The sequence below is a fragment of the Nothobranchius furzeri genome, chromosome 15 (genome assembly GCF_043380555.1).
Source record: "Nothobranchius furzeri strain GRZ-AD chromosome 15, NfurGRZ-RIMD1, whole genome shotgun sequence".
Taxonomy (NCBI): domain Eukaryota; kingdom Metazoa; phylum Chordata; class Actinopteri; order Cyprinodontiformes; family Nothobranchiidae; genus Nothobranchius; species Nothobranchius furzeri.
Genome location: NC_091755.1, coordinates 24,422,516 through 24,441,904, shown reverse-complemented (window position 1 = coordinate 24,441,904; position 19,389 = coordinate 24,422,516).

Genomic DNA, 19,389 nt, shown 5'->3' with positions numbered 1-19,389 from the left:
TCTCACTTGACAGGTTGTGTTTGAACCTGTGTGCGTTAACTGTTAATAACTGTGTATGAACGCCTGGCTGTTAGTGAGAGAGCGAGAGAGAGAGAGAGAGAGAGAGAGAGAGAGAGAGAGAGAGAAGGGTCCTGTTCAACAGTGTGTATGCTGACCCAGTTTAACCCTTTTCTAAGACTCTCTGTGGGGTTTTTAAAAGTAAAGCCAAAACAGCTGCTGCTTTGTTCCAATCCCAGGTGTCTCTTTTTACTCACCCCTCACAACTTAGTCTGCCTCCCCTCTTCCCACTCAAACACCCCTGTTTCTGTAGTCCCACATTGGGACATTCATATTTTCATATTCTAAAACCAAATAGTTATGTTGTTTTCTCCATCGCCTTTGGGAATTGGATTTTGAAATTATGTTATTAATAAATGCAAATGAACCCATTTGTATCAAGTACTTTCTTGCCACCCGTTCATCACTCATGCCTCTGTCTTTATCGTCTATTCATTCATAAATGTTGAGTTCAGTTCAGTTTCTTATCAGTTCACAATAAATTATTTTTATTTTATTAAACAGGCTTAACTGGCCTGGGAATACCCTGGGCTTTCTCGGAAAGAGCTTGAGGGTATCAATAGGAACTGGGATGTTTGAATTTACTTTCAAGACATCTCTGTGATTTAGAGTTGGATAAGAAGATGAATGGGTGGATGGATGTTCTTTTTAAAACAATTCAGTACTGTATAGTATTTCTGTTCAGTTCAATTACAATCCAAGTTTCTAATGTACTTGTACTATGTTTTTTACATCCATCCATCCATTATTGTCCGGTTATCCAGGGTTGAGTCGTGGGGCAGTAGCCTAAGCAGAGAAGCCAACAATTCCCTCCCCCAGCCACTTGGGCCAGCTCTTCAGGTGGAATCCCAAGGTGTTCCTTGGCCAGCTGAGAACCATAGGCCCTCCAGCGTGTCCTGGGTCTTTCTTTGGGTCTCTTCTCGAATGAACATGCCTGAAAAGCCTCACCAGGGAGGCATCCAGGATGCATCCTAATCAGATGCTGCCTCAACTGGTTCCTCTCGATGTGGAGGAGCAGCATCTACTCTGAGCCACTCCTGGATGACTGAGTTTCTCCCCTGTCTCTAAGGGAGAGCCCAGACACCCTGCAGAGAAAACTCATTTTGACTGCTCGTATCCACGATTGTCCATGACCCAGAGAAGGCATTTTACCCTTTTCTAACTCAAGATTCTCAGATTTAGAGGAGCTGATTGTCATGCAAACAACAAATCAACAAACATCAGATGAATTTGTGAGAACATTTCTGTGGAAAATAGATTCTATGGGAAAGGTAAAGTTTCCTTTGGCAGGGCTGTGGGAGTGCTTCTGGAAAGCTCAACCACTAATTAGATTTTGCTATGTTGGTGAGGACGAGAGCCAAGTGATTTCCTGCTCGCAGATTTCTGTTAAACCATTACTGGCTCCTGTTCTTGGGTAGTTTGTGTGATGGAATGTATGGTAAATATACTGTTTGCATCATGCAGATCAAGCTCCACAATGTGTTTTGAGTTGTGCGCAGGAAACTAAAGACCCCAGAGGCTGCTGTTTCATTACAGGATACTATGTCCCCGGTGTAAAGAACAGTCAGTGAAAAATCAAGACTATATGTGAAGTCACCAAAGGGGCGATTCAGAAAAAAATTATTCAGATTTTACAACAAGTCTGTAGAAATGTTGTTTTTGTTTCCCATGTTTAAGAAAAATAACCTAATATGTTATAAAAAGAGCCGATTTTGCAAGATTTGGTGTCAACAGAGTTCTTTCATGTGTTTGCAGTGGGATGTTTGACAACACATGATCTCAATGTTGGCTGTCATCACCTCACTCTGGCATAGACTCAGAAGTGGAATCAACACAAGTTGTGAGAGGATTAAAAAAAATCACCCAAAATCTCTGGGAATGTGTTTCAGTATCATCAGGGCACATTCAACTAACAATTGTGTGAGAGGCCAAAGGCCATTTTATAAGTATGTAAGAAGAACAGCAACAGACATGGATAGAAATAGTCACTGGGAATTTGGAGTTCAACAAAATACTTATTTTAAGTTATTAGAGTGGGATGACAAATGTGGGAACTTTTTTTTAGTTATGCAACATAATATCCACTTTTTCTCCTCCATGCCCTGTGTGTCCTATCAATCCAGCTGTACATAGTGCACATGGTGTGTATGAGCGACTGTTTTCCAGCCTGTGTACAGCTTAGTCCGTCCTTGGTGGGACAATGACAGGATTCTGTATGGCAATAACGTGGGAGGAAGGAGACAGAAGAGTCAATGAGTGAAGAGGCTTCTGGAGTACGTCAGCGCAAGGCCATGATGAGGGTGTAGGAGGATGAGCTATCACACTCAACAATGCAGGAGGGACAGCCATTCAGCCACCTCGCGGGACAACACACATGCAGCCATTAGTACATACGGTCAACAAAAGGCAGGTGAAGTCAACGATTCACTCATCTCCTCTGTGTTGTATGGGAAACTGGAACAGGGAGCTCAATCGATGACTTTCAAGCAGGCCTTCACTGATACTTAAAGAATAAAGATAATTCATGTTCTGAATACGCCAAAAGAAAACAGATCTCTACATCTTTTCATGTTGTGTATGCTTTTGTAATAGAGAATCCCTTTGTAATGCAGAATGTGTTATGTTTATTTCCATACAGCAACAAAATCTTCTAAAATACAACAAAAATACTTAAGTACACATGTCTAATGGAAAATAAATCTTTTTTACCCTCAGTGAAAAACGTTCTTAAAACTGTGATGCATAGCTTGATGTCACCAAGAAGAGAAGGGGCAGATTTTTGAAATTAGAATGGCCATAGTGCCCACCGCTGCAACCATACCCTTCAGGAAGGAGCTGAAAGCCTCGCCTCTTACAACGCATGCACAAATTGCCTAGTATCACTAACTAAGTAATGCTTTCGATGTGCTCCAGACACACCTTATTCTAACTGCTGAATTACCTCCTCAGCCTTCAACGGGTTTTGCAGGAGCTGGTATTCATTCATTTGAGTAAAATCTGCAGTGTTCAAGCACAGAAACATCTAAAACTGGGAGAACTCTGACACTTGATTGCAGACCAGCCCTGCTATAGTTTCTACAACAAGGCTGAAATAATAGCCCAATGTAGTGCTAGGTTGAAAGCTACAATAACTACAATACACAAAAGGTAAATCCCTTCCACCCATTCCACAGTTAGCTTGAAGTACACAGACTCACATTAATTCAGTGCATATTGAGTTAGCATTCAAGCTAGGTTGGTGCAATAAGCTGACAGAGGTGCCTGCATCACCCCGTAGGGCATGCTGGGAATTGGGTCGCATTCTCGTTGATTTTCTGAGGAGCAGTTCTGCCTGGGAGCTTTGGCAGATCAGCTATGTGCTTGTCAGCACGTAGATGAGTGGAGTGGGCTGAATGTTCAGCTGTATCGTGGATAGAGAGTCGAGGGAGACAGGCTGTGTCTAATGGCCAGAGGACAAGAGTGGAGTGTATGGGTTAAAGCTGCAAGTGAGTCTACACACCCAGACCTGAGCTAACAAGGCTAATGCTGCCCCGCTCTTGGTGACATTGTATCTGGTTTTATTATGTAGGCTTTTGTTGTTCACTTTTATGACTGCCTTGGTCCTTGTAATAAATTCTTTATTTTAACACCAGTGGTTTTGTCTGTTCTTTGAGTTGGTTGCTTTCCCTTGTTCTCAGAACTATTCAGTTGTGATTGGCTACAGTATTTATTTTGATGTTGTAACATGATGAAGGAGCCATTCCTACCCCAACAGCTGTTTCCTTTTGATACAGTGCCAGTGTGCATGAAACAGCCTCAAGGCCATACATTTGTTTCTAAACTGTTTACATTCCAGCATGAAGACAGAAGAAAGAAGAATGAACTATTTTCTTTTAATTAATCAAAGAACTCTATTTTAATAAAGCTAATCCATCAAAGTGTTAGTCAATATAATAAGATGTGACCGACCTGTGAAATTTAAATATTAATTATTTTATTATGATCTTAGAAATGAAGTAATGTAACCTTAAATGTTCCAACAGGACTCATTTCTCGTAGTGTTAAAAAGACATGACACATTCTTTCACTGATCCAATCAGAATTTACAGATCTGACGGAGGCGTGCTTCTGACAGTGTTTGGTCATTTTTATTCGACAATAAACCATAACATCCGAGGTATAAAACAGCTCTAACGTGAGTTCAAGCATTCCAGTGCAAGCGTCGAAGTGGCCAATCCGACCTTTCACTCTTCAACGGAAAGAACCTCGACAAGTTGAGAAAAATCCAGTCGCTATAACAAGCAACAACAACAGCTCCTTTCAGAATAAAAGCTCCAATGACCCAGGCTGGGTCTGAACAGACGCCAATAAAGAGTCGTGTGCCGGAGGTAACTCGAGACGGATCTGGTCGGAACCGCGGCTGCTTCTACCGGCTCAGTTTCCAGAGAGGGTCCAGCTGGGCCTCGACGTTCCTGATCTCACCAGAGGACTTCCACCAGGCAGGTAGACGCGGCTTGATGGTGTCTCATGCGGTTCTGAAACTAACCAAAGCTTATTTCAAACCAACATCTTCAGTTCCCATCAGAACTAATCGCTTCTTCGGATTTGCGGGTTCTGATTTACATGACACGTCATCCATTCACCGTTTCATCCATATTTAGTCACACTATACACTTAGTTCTTAAATAATCCTAGTTTAATTGTTAGTAATAAAATTCTTAACTTTTAACTTGACTCGTTCTATTCTGTTGTCTCTGAGTGAATACATAACGGTTACATAATCTCTGCATTAAAAAGATCCGATCTTCTGGTTTAAATAACCCCCAATCCATGAGGCGGATTTCATATTTCCTATGGAATCCCACGCCTTATGGTTCATTAAATAAAATGTAAGAACCTCTCGTTTTTTTCCCTTACAATGTTGTTGGTAGGATACAAGTACAGAATAGTGCTGACTCTGACTGTTTTTTTTTCCCCTTGGGTGCCTAATTCTAAAGAGATTGCGTTTTAGGTACAAAAAGAGAAGGTTGTGGAAAGACTTTACATTGTAATGCACTGAAGTTTTGCATTGCCCCTCCATAAGAGGAACCCTGGCTGTTGGCTAGCCAAAATTTGGAAGAGGGCACAAGCACAGAACCATGACAAGGAATATCTCTGAAAATGTGTGCGAACAGGTTGCACAGTGGGAAATTTGTGTTATTTGCTTTGCATGATTTGTTTGATTTTGTAATTATTTTATATGCTTTATTTAGTAGGACAGCAGTAACTCAGAAGGTAGAACGAGTTGTCCAGCAATCGGAAGGTTGCAGGTTTGATCCCAGCTCCGACCAGAGAATGCTGCTGTTTAGTCCTTGGGCAAGACACTTAATCCACCTTTCCTGCTAGTGATGGTCGGAGGGACCGGTGGCGCCAGTGCTCGGCAGGCCTCACCTCTGTCAGTGTGCCCCAGGGCAGCTGTGGCTACATCGTAGCTCATCAGCGTGTGAATGGGTGAATGACTGTGTTGTGAAGCGTCTTGGGGGTGTGGAACCCCAAAAAGGCACTATACAATTACAGGCCATTTACCATTTTAATATTTTTTTGAAAATTGTTTTTTATTCCTCTGAAGCTCTCCAGGAAACATTTTATTGACCGAACTGGCAGCAGATTAGCTTCCCACTTCTAGATGTAGCACAAGCACAGGTGTGGTGCACTGAGTAATTGGTGCTCAGTAAAATGAGCTGAGTCGGGTTTATTTCAGTTTGTTCCATTCTACGCTTTAAAATATTCCCCACAGTTTGAAATAGGTCATAAACTTTTTACATTATTAGTTTTATTTGGGATTTTTTGTACAATACGTTGCTGGTTGCTGTATCAACACGAACATGCATCAGAAATGGAAGCACAAATGGAGAGACCAATAATAAAGAAAATGTGATTGTGAAGACAAGTAATCATTCAATTTGTTTCTGTCAATAACACTGACTGCAACAAACTGCTGAAGCATGAGACAGGATTACAAACGTAAGAATATGTTGTTCTGTTTTGTGTACTCAAATAATAAGAATAGAATGAAGATAATTCAAGAACAGTAGTTGAACACAATAACTTTAAAAAAGTTGACATTTTCCATAAAAATGCTCATTTCCACTTGATTTATAATATTAGCATTTGCAATGTTGTTATTATGTAAGGAATGACAAGAAATAAGAATTAACAATAACATAACTATCAATAAATAAATGTCAAAGTAACTAAAACAAAACTGTTATGTGACCATTAAAGGTTAAACTGTGTTGTTTGTCCATCTTCATGTTTTCATAGTGGCTGAGCGGAGAGCTGACCAGAAACAACGGTGGTGGCAAAACCCAGTTGGATGTGTGATGGAGTGATGCACACCTGGAGTGATTGCCATCTCATCCACAGTAAGCACACACTCTCTTTCCATCTCTGTCATATTTTTAACCTTCAAACTGAGCATGTCACACACCTCTCCTAACACACCTGGTTCCAGTTAATGGGCTGCATTTGTCTTTGCAGGTTCTAGCATCAGGCAGAGGGATACTCATGTCCTGAAGAAACCTACAGCCTGTTGAACCCACTGAAAAATGGAGTTGTACGGCCTTTTTGGTTGTCTGTTTACTCCATTTAATGCCTCTTGTGGTTTTCATGCCTTTTTGATTCTCTATTTCCTCTCTTAGGTTTTCCAGCTGGGTTCCCTAGTTGCATAGCCTGTTCTCTCCTCCTGGCCCTGACGGCGGCTCCTCAAGGCTTCCTGGGACGTCCTTCTCTCTTGATACCATCTCATGTCCCCCCTCACTTTCTCTCATTTCATTTGCCTCACTGCTGCTGCTGTTTTCCTCATTCTCTGAAATTATAATGGCACTGTTAAAATAAAGAATAATTTTTAAATAAAATAAATACAAATGTCTAATATTTAAAAAGATTCGTACCACAGTTTACTTGAGTACAATATGTGTGGTCACTGGTCAGTGGATCAACATGCAGTGGTTCTGCTGTACTTCTCACTGCGGGATCCTTCCTCCTCCTTGGTTCAGGGCGATGAACAAACAGGGTTGGAACAGCATCAGCCCTGAGTCTCACCTTGCCTTGCCTATCCTAGTCTTTGTAAACTGTCTCTCCTCAAAATTTGCCTGTAGAGTGGTGCATTAGTTTATTTCCTGCCACATTTAACTGTTTTATTGCAGCCTTGTGCAGTTGAGATCAAAACATGTAGAGCCTTGATAGAAAACATTTGAGAGTGCACATTAAACTCACTGCACACAGCTTTTTGTTATTTCGATCTCTGGTCATGGTGAGGTTGCTCCTGCTGACTTGAGCCAACCATTTTCTTCTTCTCTCTGCGTCTTTGGGGAAGCCATAATTCTGATTCCTCCCTCAGACCGATTGCTATATGCAGCGCAGCCAACCATGGTAAGAGAATCAACCTATTAAGGGATTATTAAAATACTATTTTTGTACATATATAAATATTGTACTAAACCAAAAATAAAGAGATGTAAAATTGCATTTTAAACTATTATCCAACCCTAAAATTAGTAATTTCACATTTTAAACCACTGACATTTTATTTTTATAATAATCAAAATAAAGTTATTCAAAAGAGTTTCATTAGGTCTTGAGTACATTGCTCAAATTTATTGATTCAGCATATTTGCACATATGTAATGACTAAACATAAATTTGGTAAAATGTTTTGTTAAAAATGCTATTATACATGTTGTACAAGTTTGGTGTTCATTTTTTCCACGAATAACACTTTTTTATCTACAGTGATGAACCATACAGTTTTATTGAAAATTTATTTTCAATTAGTTGCTATAGAAGCCAGATAAATTGGGTTATAGATGCATGTACTGTCTTCACATAAAAATATAAAGTAATGATTGTAGATTGTTATAAATTGGTTATAAATGGGTTATAAATTGTAAGTCGCTTTGGATAAAAGTGCCAGCCAAATAAATAAACATGAACATAAAATGCATTCTACTGAACACAATAGATCATCATTCAAAGCATAAACAGCTACACATTTTCTTCAAGGTAAGCTGGAGCAGAATACTAGCTTTCAATAAAACACTTTAAAATGGATATTACAACTCGAGTTTAGGGCTTCTTGTAGTTCTTAAAGTTATTAAATGCTTATATTAGAGCAGTGTGTTGCATTACTACATCAAATTTATTGCTACAATATATTATAGTAATGTATGTGGTCTAAATGTGTTCTACAGTGTGTTAGGACTGTCGTATTCCTGTAATGTAGAATAGTCATGGGTGTTTGTCTACCTACAAATGCTCGGAAAAATATCAATCGGCTACTTTGTGAAGGAGTTAGGATATAATATATAATATAATACATAATATTATCCAATAATTACCACAAATGTGATTTGTCCCACCATACACCGTTCAAACTGACTTACGGCGCTGGGATGTTTGGAACTGAGAGCTCCATGAACCACGTGACAGCGAGTTCAAAGAGTGTTGTAACTCTCTCTTTCTACAGCTCTGACAGAACCCTGCCCTCTTCTCCCAATGATTGGACAGGAATTTGAGAAATGTGATTGGTATCTAAGACTTGTGCTCTCATTGGTTCCACCCAAGCTCTTCCCACCGAAGCTAGAATTGAGACAAAATTATTTGTAACACTGTAGATTTGAGGTTTGTTCCTGTAGAATGAAATGTGTGTTTTGAGAGTTTTGATTTCAAACATGTACATTGATTTTTTTTATTTTGGAAGTCTGCTAGAAAAAAACCGAAAGTTACATGTTTCTGAATGAATGTTTGATGTTACAAAATGAGCAGTATATGTACAAAATAAATGTTTGATTTTACAAAATAAAAAAATGCATGTACAAATTGAGAATTACACGTTAGAAAACTAAAGTTACAAGGTATGAATCCAAAGTTACACGTCATGAAACATGTTCCAAGTTACAAAACTTGGTACAAGTTACATTGAATATTGTCCCAATCCTATCTCCATAGCCCAACCCCCGGAACACAGACAAGCACCAATACGTAATCCCTGGAGATGGACAGGCGATCGAGCATGCAGCATCATGGGTTGCTCTCTCCCTACACATGTGAATGGTGTAGTGATGGTGTCATTGCTGGTGTCTCTGAGTCTGTTTCCTGCCAGGACCTCAGGCTAAGGAAGTCATGACACATCTTGAGGAACAGAGTTATGTCAGGGAGCTGCAAGAGATTGACTGTGTGCTTGTCGGCCAGAGGTCAAGAGAGGAGTGCATCGGGGTTGAGCTGTGCATCGGTCAAAACAGCTAGCTAGAGCCAAAGGGTGGCTCCTCATGCTGAACACCGCCCTGCTCTTGATGGTGTACAGGACAATTTTAGACTCCAGATATATTGTTTTTGATAAATCAGTGGTTTAATCTGTTCTGGTTTATCTGAGTTGATCGCTTCCCATTGTATCTAGAACCATTCAGTTGTGATTGGCCACCTACTTTATATCATAGAACAGGGTCAGATCATCAAAATCAAGCAAATTTTAAGTTACTTTAAAAAATTTTAACTATGCACCACAGCTATTACATAAAATATATAGATGACTGCTACATGCCCATCCCTGTGGAGCAAAAGTCTACCATCGTTCAGAACCCAAGAGACATTTTTGGAGGTTCAATATCCTGCCAAAACCACTCTTACTATTTGAGCCACAGTCGCCTTGTTTAGTAAAGTATTGATTTTAAACATGTCCTTTGCTTGTGGTTAACATGGAGAAAGACAGCTTTGTACATAAAGGTCATATGTTGACATCCTTGAATTTCTGGGGAAATTGAATGAATGATGAGCACTGTCTTCCTCCAGCCTTTGTCAGAGCTGAGGTGCCCTCGAGCAATGCACAAGCCCCCCTTCCAATTATCTCCCCAGGCTTGTAACCATAGTTGTCCACTGCTCTGGGTGTGTTCACATCGTAGCCTTGCTTTCAAGCCTTTTCAAACATCTACTGCATTTAAGCAGGTTGACTGTTCCACTTAATTAACTAAAGTCACAAACATGGAAAACATTTAGAAAAACTTTATCTTCAAAAACCTTCCTGAAAGGTTTGCACATTATGCCAAATTCCTCAACAATAATAATGGATTTTGCAGCTGAAATTAGTTTGAATGCTCTTTCTCTGAACAAATTGCAGATTGATGCAGAAACATGTAGGTAGCACCAACAATAACTACCCACATAATTTAGAAGGCTTTGGGTCTGTGGATGAGATGTGGGCAAACCAAAACTATGACAAAGCCAACCATTTAACACATTGACCCTTCCAACAAGTCAAAGTTTCCAGAAAATATGGATGGATGTCAAATTGACGTTTGTGTCCCCAAAGATCTCAGTACACCTCAGCATTGAGTGAGGTGAAGTGAAGTGATCTTCTTAGTCTCTACACCCCCAGCAGGTCCCTGATGTCCAGTGATCAAAGCCTACTGGTTGTGCAGCACCAGGCTAAAGACCAAATGTGACAGATCATTTGCTGCTGTGGCCCCCAGACTCTGGAACTCTCTCCCCCTGAGCTTGAGATCAGTGGACTCAGTGGTCTCCTTTAAAAAGCAGCGGAAAACTCACTTGTTCAAAGTGGCTTTTGTATGACCTTCTTCACCACTCTCTCTTTATTCTGCTCTTCCCACCTATTCCACCTTCCTCAGGATCCACTGATTTCCCTCTTTCCTATTCACTCTCTCTCTTTCTTAACATTTTTAATCACAATTGTCTATGTTTTGCTCATTTTAACTATATTTTAACCATTTTCTAAATTCTTTTTATATTTTTACATTTTTTTGTTTTTGTGAAGCGCCTCGTGATTTTTATCTTGAGAGGCACTATAGAAAGGATATTTTCTTCTTCTTCTTCTTCTTCTTCTTCTTCTTGTTCTTGTTCTTGTTCTTCTTCTTCTTCTTCTTCTTCTTCTTCTTCTTCTTCTTCTTCTTCTTCTTCATTCTTCCTAGTGAAAATGTAAGAAAGATGCATTATTTAAAAATGTTGTGGTTTAGTTTGATATACAATGTTTTCCTGATCCAGACTTTATACCTATGTACCATAAACTTGACTAAACTGACTCAAAAATAAATTACAAATAAAAAAGTCAAAGTGTAAAAGTTAGGGATTCATTTTGTAATGAGTGAAATCTCTAGCACGTTCAGTGGTAATTTTCAAAGCCATGCAAATGTATGATGTAGCTACATTGTGCTGCACAAATCTCAGCAATTCCACTGAGTAGATGTGTGACTGTCAAAACAGGCTCTTGATGCTTTTAATGCATTTAGAGGAATTTATTGAGCTGTAAATTGAACACCGTATATTAGAACAAGATTGTATCTGGCTAAGAACACACTCAAACACACGCAAACACTCATGTAGGTACAATGTTCTAATGATTGCTAGCCGGTTTTACTGTATAATACCCTAACACAACCACAAATTGGTTCTGCTCACACTTCCTTTTAATCAATTTTATATATTTCTAAAAAAATTGCATATTGTGATAAAGTTCATTATTGTCTGTAATGTACTGACAAACATTAGACTTTCATATAAATTAGATTCATTACACACAACTGAAGTAGGTCCCCAGGTCAAGCCACTTTTGAACCAGAAACAGTGGTAGAAGCGCCTGACCTGGGCTACAGAGAAGCAGCACTGGACTGTTGCTCAGTGGTCCAAAGTACTTTTTCGGATGAAAGCAAATTTTGCATGTCATTCGGAAATCAAGGTGCCAGAGTCTGGAGGAAGACTGGGCAGAGGGAAATGCCAAAACGTCTGAAGTCCAGTGTCAAGTACCCACAGTCAGTGATGGTCTGGGGTGCCATGTTAACTGCTGGTGTTGGTCCACTGTGTTTTTCAAGGGCAGGGTCAATGCAGCTAGCTATCAGGAGATTTTGGAGCACTTCATGCTTCCATCTGCTGAAAAGCTTTATGGAAATGAAGATTTCATTTTTCAGCACGACCTGGCACCTGCTCACAGTGCCAAAACCACTTGTAAATGATTTACTGACCATGGTATTACTGTGCTCAATTGGCCTGCCAACTCTCCTGACCAGAACCCCATAGATAATCTGTGGGATATTGTTAAGAGAAAGTTGAGAGACGCAAGACCCAACACTCTGGATGAGCTTAAGGCTTCTATCGAAAAATCCTGGGCCTCCATAACACCTCAGCAGTGGCACAGGCTGATTGCCCCCATGCCACGCTGCATTGAAGCAGTCATTTCTGCAAAAGGATTCCCGACCAACTATTGAGTGCATAACTGAACATAATTATTTGAAGGTTGACTTTTTTGTATTAAAAACACTTTTCTTTTATTGGTCAGAAGAAATATGTAAATTTTTTGAGATAGGAATTTTGGGTTTTCATGAGCTGTATGCCAAAATCATCAATATTAGAAACAATAAATGTCACGGTCTGCCTCCATCTGCTGTGAGTTTTGGTCAGCGCTGTGTTTACAGGTGGGCGTGGTACTCATCACAGCTGCATGGAGTTTCCACTAATCGGAGCCACCAGGATTTAAGGAGCGATGGGACTCAACTCCAGCGCCGGTCGATACTCTCATATGGGTAGCTTCTAGCCTCCTAAACTGTCCTGGTCCTGCGTTCTGAGCTAATGAGTTTGTTTGTCCTGTTCCAGTTTCCTGTTCTGAACCACCTACCTGGTCTGGAGTTGTTTCCCGTCTCACCGCTCAAGGATCCTCAGGTCTCCGATCTCCTCGCCCGCCTGCCTGTCCACGCTCAGCACCATCCTCACCACTCCAGCCTCTCCCAGTCCGCCTCCGCACAACTTCTGGTCTCTGACCGTAAGAACTCTCAGTCACTCAGTCAGATTCTCCTGGTTCTCTGGTTCCGGTCTCGCTTACCTCTCCTCTTATCTTTTATAGATTCCGGTCCCGTCCCGTTCCTGTGTTTCAGACGCAGCGCCTTTAGTTCTAGTTTTGTTCCCTTATTTCTGTTTTAAGAAATAAAACATTTATATTTTTTACTCTGTCGTGATTCTTCATGTCCTGGGTGAAAGCTCTTACCCACAGCATGACAGAATCGACCGGCCATACGAACACCCACATGGAAGAATCACTTCCCGCCGCTTTAACAAGCACTCTAGCCCAGCATGAAGGTTCCATCCGTTCAGCCCTTGATCAGTTATCAGCCATAAATCAGCGCTTATTTCAGCTCGACACCACCCTACGACAAGTTAGCGAGAGGCTTCCACCTCCTGCCGCCGCTTCCGTAGCTCCGCCCCCAGCTTCACTTCCGGGGGAGCAACACAGGGTCAGTTTCTGGGTCGCTAAGTCACCTCAACCAGAAACTTTCTCTGGTGAACCAGGTAAATGCAGATGTTTCTTATTGCTATGCCAGTTGGCTTTTGACAGATCTCCTGACACTTTTGTTAATGATACAGTAAAGATATCTTACATCATCGGTTTGTTACGAGGCAAGGCTTTGCAATGGGCTGAGGCCAGGAGTCGGCAAGCTAGTTTCTTACTAGGACCGCTTCCAACATTCCTAGCGGAATTCAAACAGATCTTTGACCAGACCGAATCGCCAGCTGAAATAGCAAAGCAGGTATGGAGCCTCCAGCAGGGAAAGCAGTCAGTTTTAGATTTTGCCATTGGTTTTCGCACACTCGCATCCATTTCCACGTTAGATGAACCATCGCTTAGAGCCGCCTTTTCTCAAGCGCTTAACGATAAGATCAAAGACCAATTAGCCTTTTGTCAAGAACCGGAGAACCTTGAGTCCCTGATCCAGCTCGCTGCTAATATCGAAAAACGCCTCAAAGAGAGACACAAGACACAGACTTTCAGACCACTCATTGTTATGGGTTCACCGCAGCGCTTTCACCCGCAACCCTCTTCACCAGTGAATCATGAGGACTCTATGCAGATTGGGCGAGCACAGTTAACCCCGGAGGAGAAGGCTAGGCGCCGTTCCCTAGGTCTCTGCCTGTACTGTGGCCAGTCGGGTCACTTGCTGCCAAGCTGTCCGGTTCGACCAAAATCCAGAGCCCATCAGTAGGACCGGGATTACTGATGGGTGGAATTCATGGAACTCTTAATTCCTGGTGTGGCCTAACGTGTACCATCTCCTTTCACCAACAGACTTTTTCCACCCAGGCACTTGTGGACTCAGGGTGCGAGAGGAGCGTTTTGGACCTGGCTGTAGTACAGCAGCTCAACATCCCCACTATTCCTCTGTCTACCCCTATCCGCGCTTCTTCACTGGATGGGTGTTCCCTCACGACTATAACTCATCGCACTGTTCCCATAAACCTGCAGATTTCCGGTAACCACCATGAGACTCTGAGCTTTCACATTTTTCCCTCTCCGCAGTCGCCAGTGGTGCTGGGTCATGAGTGGTTGTCCCTACACAATCCTCAGATCGACTGGAAGACCGGGTCGGTGTCTGTTTGGAGTTCCCACTGTCTCTCCCACTGTCTGCGTTCTGCTCCTCTTCCCGCTCAGATTACTAAGAACCCTCCTCTGGAACCACCTGACCTCACTGGAGTTCCGGCAGAATATCACAGCCTGCAACAGGTCTTCAGCAAGGACCGAGCATCTTCCCTACCTCCTCATTGCCAGTATGACTGTGCAATCGATCTAGTCCCGGACGCTGTTCTTCCTACCAGTAAGCTCTATTCTCTGTCCAAACCCGAACAGGTCAGCATGTCTAACTACATTTCAGAATCCCTAGCTTCCGGCATCATACGTCCATCCACTTCACCCCTGGGTGCTGGGTTTTTCTTTGTTTCTAAGAAGGATGGCTCACTCCGTCCCTGCATTGACTACCGTGGTTTGAATCTTATCACTATAAAGAACAAGTACCCGCTACCGTTGCTATCATCCACCTTCGAACCCATAAATGATGCCTCCATATTCACAAAACTAGATCTGCGTAATGCGTATCACCTAGTCAGAATCCGAGAGGGCGATGAGTGGAAGACGGCTTTAAAAACGCTGCTAGGACACTTTGAGTATCTGGTGATGCCGTTTGGGCTTACCAACGCCCTGGCTGTTTTTCAGTCCTTGGTTAACTCTGTGCTGGGAGACTTTATTAACAAGTTTGTAACGGTCTATCTAGATGACATCCTCATATTCTCTAGAAACCTGTCTGAACATCGCCAACATGTCCGTGCTGTGCTCCAACGCCTCCTCGAAAACCGTCTTTATGTTAAGGGTGAGAAGTGTGAGTTTCACGTTCCTTCCGTCAAGTTCCTCGGTTTTATGTTAGAGAACAGAAAGCTGAGGACTGACCCTGATAAGATTACTGCCGTCCAGACTTGGCCCACACCTACCACATGCAAGCAACTTCAGAGGTTCCTGGGTTTTGGTCATTTCTACCGCCGGTTCATTAAGGGTTACAGCCAGATAGCAGCACCTTTAACCCAACTCACCTCCACCAAGATACCATTTTCCTGGACTAAAGAGGCGGACCAAGCTTTCCTCTCACTCAAGGAAAGCTTTGCCCAAGCACCCATACTCACTCGTCCGGATCCTTCCCGTCCATTCACGCTGGAAGTGGACGCCTCGGACACTGGTGTTGGGGCAGTCTTGTCCCAAGTCTCCTCCACTGATCAGCGCCTTCATCCCTGCGCCTTCTATTCCCGCCGCCTTTCCCCAGCCGAGCAAAATTACGATGTTGGAGATCGTGAACTGTTAGCGGTTAAGAATGCTTTGGAGGAATGGCGCCACTGGTTGGAGGGAGCAGAGCATCCAATAACCATCTGGACAGATCACAAAAACCTGGCTTACCTGAAGGAGGCCAAGAGACTGAATCCCCGCCAATCACGATGGTCTTTGTTTTTCTCCAGATTTAACTTCATCATCTCTTACAGACCCGGTTCTAAGAATGTCAAACCTGATGCACTCTCCCGACAGTTTGCCTCCGACAGGGAGACGGAACCCACCACCATCTTGCCTGCCTCCTGTATCGTTGGTTCCATATCCTGGGACATTACCAACAAGGTCCTGGAGGCTCAGCAGCAGGAACCCGATCCAGGTACCGGTCCGCCTAATAAGATCTATGTTCCCACTAACACCCATGGTGCCCTTATACATTGGGCCCACACCGCTAGGTTCTCTATTCATCCAGGCCTTGGGAGAACCATCAGTTTAATCAGAAGGACATTCTGGTGGCCTTCCCTGTACCGAGATGTGAAAGAGTACATCGCAGCCTGTCAGGTATGTGCCAGATTCAAGGCCAGTAATCAGCCTCCTCAAGGTCTCATCCAGCCTTTGCCTATTCCTCATCGCCCATGGTCTCACATAGCTCTGGACTTTGTAACTGGTCTCCCCATGTCTAAAGGTTTCTCTGTCATTCTCACCATTGATGACCGTTTTTCTAAAGCATGTCATCTGGTTCCACTTAAATCACTTCCCTCATCCACTGAGACAGCCAACCTCCTCATTAAGCATATTTCCGCCTTCATGGACTTCCCAGCGAGATACTATCTGACCGTGGCCCCCAGTTCATCTCCCGTGTGTGGTCCGACTTCGCCACTCACCTGGGGGCTAAGGTTTGCCTCACATCTGGCTTCCACCCGCAAACAAACGGTCAAGTGGAACGTATGAATCAGGAACTGGAGGCCATGCTTCGTTGTATCTGCGCTTCCAATCCTGCCGGATGGAGCTCACAGCTTGCATGGGTGGAATATGCACATAATTCCCACACATCATCATCCACAGGTCAGTCCCCGTTTGAAGTGTCATTAGGATATCAACCCCCTCTGTTTCCCTCCGACTCTGCTTCCTCCACATCGGTTCCCCAGTTTCTGCGCCGGGCCCGTCGCACTTGGACCCTGACACGGGCGGTGCTCCAACGAACTGCTGATTGCAACCGCCGGATTGCAGATCGTCACAGACGTCCGGCGCCCGCTTACACTCAGGGTCAGATGGTCTGGCTCTCCTCCCGGGACATCAAGCTTCGCGATTGCAACAGGAAGTTCTCTCCTCGCTTCCTGGGGCCTTTTCCTGTGGCTGAAGTCCTGGGTCCTGTCTCTGTCCGGTTGGACCTGCCTCCTTCCATGAAGGTGCACCCTGTTTTCCACGTCTCTCTCCTCAAGCCGGTGGCTTCCAGCCCCTTGTGTCCTCCTGTCGCTCCTCCTCCACCCGTTCGTCTCGCTGACGGGGGTCTCTGCTACCGGGTGCACCGGATCCTGGATGTTCGACCGCGGGGTCGCGGCCGGCAGTACCTGGTGGATTGGGAGGGGTACGGCCCTGAACATCGACAGTGGATTCCTGGTTCGTGGATTGAGGACGTCTCCCTGATCAGGGATTTCGAGGCCTCCCGTGGTTCCTCCTCCTCCGCCTCCTCCTCCTCTGCTGGGCCGCCGTGTGGCGTCCATTGAGGGGGGGCACTGTCACGGTCTGCCTCCATCTGCTGTGAGTTTTGGTCAGCGCTGTGTTTACAGGTGGGCGTGGTACTCATCACAGCTGCATGGAGTTTCCACTAATCGGAGCCACCAGGATTTAAGGAGCGATGGGACTCAACTCCAGCGCCGGTCGATACTCTCATATGGGTAGCTTCTAGCCTCCTAAACTGTCCTGGTCCTGCGTTCTGAGCTAATGAGTTTGTTTGTCCTGTTCCAGTTTCCTGTTCTGAACCACCTACCTGGTCTGGAGTTGTTTCCCGTCTCACCGCTCAAGGATCCTCAGGTCTCCGATCTCCTCGCCCGCCTGCCTGTCCACGCTCAGCACCATCCTCACCACTCCAGCCTCTCCCAGTCCGCCTCCGCACAACTTCTGGTCTCTGACCGTAAGAACTCTCAGTCACTCAGTCAGATTCTCCTGGTTCTCTGGTTCCGGTCTCGCTTACCTCTCCTCTTATCTTTTATAGATTCCGGTCCCGTCCCGTTCCTGTGTTTCAGACGCAGCGCCTTTAGTTCTAGTTTTGTTCCCTTATTTCTGTTTTAAGAAATAAAACATTTATATTTTTTACTCTGTCGTGATTCTTCATGTCCTGGGTGAAAGCTCTTACCCACAGCATGACAATAAAAGGCTTGAACTACTTCAGTTGTGTGTAATGAATCTAATATATATGAAAGTCTAATGTTTATCAGTACATTACAGACAATAATGAACTTTATCACAATATGAACATTTTTTAGGACCTGTGTATATATATATATATATATATATATATATATATATATATATATATATATATATATATATATATATATATATATATATATGGCAATTGTTTGAAATGACACTTTGCAGCATGACATACTGCCAGTTTTATTCAAGAAATGCCTTTTTGAAAAAGCTGCACACAAATTGAAGCATAAAACAATGTCAAATTCATCCGAAATGCCTAAGAAATGACGACATCAGTGCACGCTTGCCCTTCCATCCACCCTTCCAGTCAAAGTGCTCACCCCTCTTCATTAGTTTTCACCCCTTGACCGATCCTGGAGTGGGGTGCAGGGCTGTAGTTGCTGTCTGGGGTTTCCCCTTTCAGAGAGCGGATAACAAGGTTCAAGGCAGTTTTGACATTACCACAAGCTGCGTGCACACATATACATACATACAAGCATATACACACTGGCAGATAACACACAAAGACTCAAAACGATCTTTTAGGGACTCTGTTCACTTGAGTTGAAATCAACCCTGGGGGTCAAAACTCAAACAGAGAGATCCATCTCAGGTTTTCACCTGCTCTTTGGCTTATTGACAAGCTACGATGGTTTCTAAAAAACACTTAAATCAAACTTTGTTTCAAATAAAATTAAACAAATTTTACCGATTAAAAATAATAAGAAAGAGCAGCAACACCGAAAATCATTCCTTAGCTTTTTCTTTATGTTTGTGTCTGTCTGTCATAGAGCTTGGGTGGTATGAATGTGTTCTCAGCGCCAGGGGCTCTGACAAATGATACGGTTCAGGTCAGAGGGAAAGAGAGAAACACACAAAACCAGAAAAACAGTGCGAAGGCAAGAGCAAGACATAATAATAACGATACATAAACAAAAAAGGATGGGAACTGTCAGAAAGGGACTGTTGCTACCAGAGGCTGAAGGCTCTGCTGAATGCAGGGTGTGGCTGGCAGCCACCAGGTTGAAGGGATATCACAGTAGTAGAGTTGAGCAAACTTTTCTACTTTCTCTGTTTCCTCCTTTTTCTTCTTGTTTGCTACTGACAAGCCACGTTGCTGAATTCCAGGCTGCAGCAGACCATCAAAAGTCCATTCTTGTGTATGCATAAATCTCTTTTAACTGTATACATTTTTCTGTCTTTAAAACTGATGAAGCACGAGTATTTTCACAAAATCATCAGTAAAATTTGACATTGTTGTGATTTTCTGACAAACGATAGTTAAACGTTTTACTAAGCTGGCTTTTAAAACCATG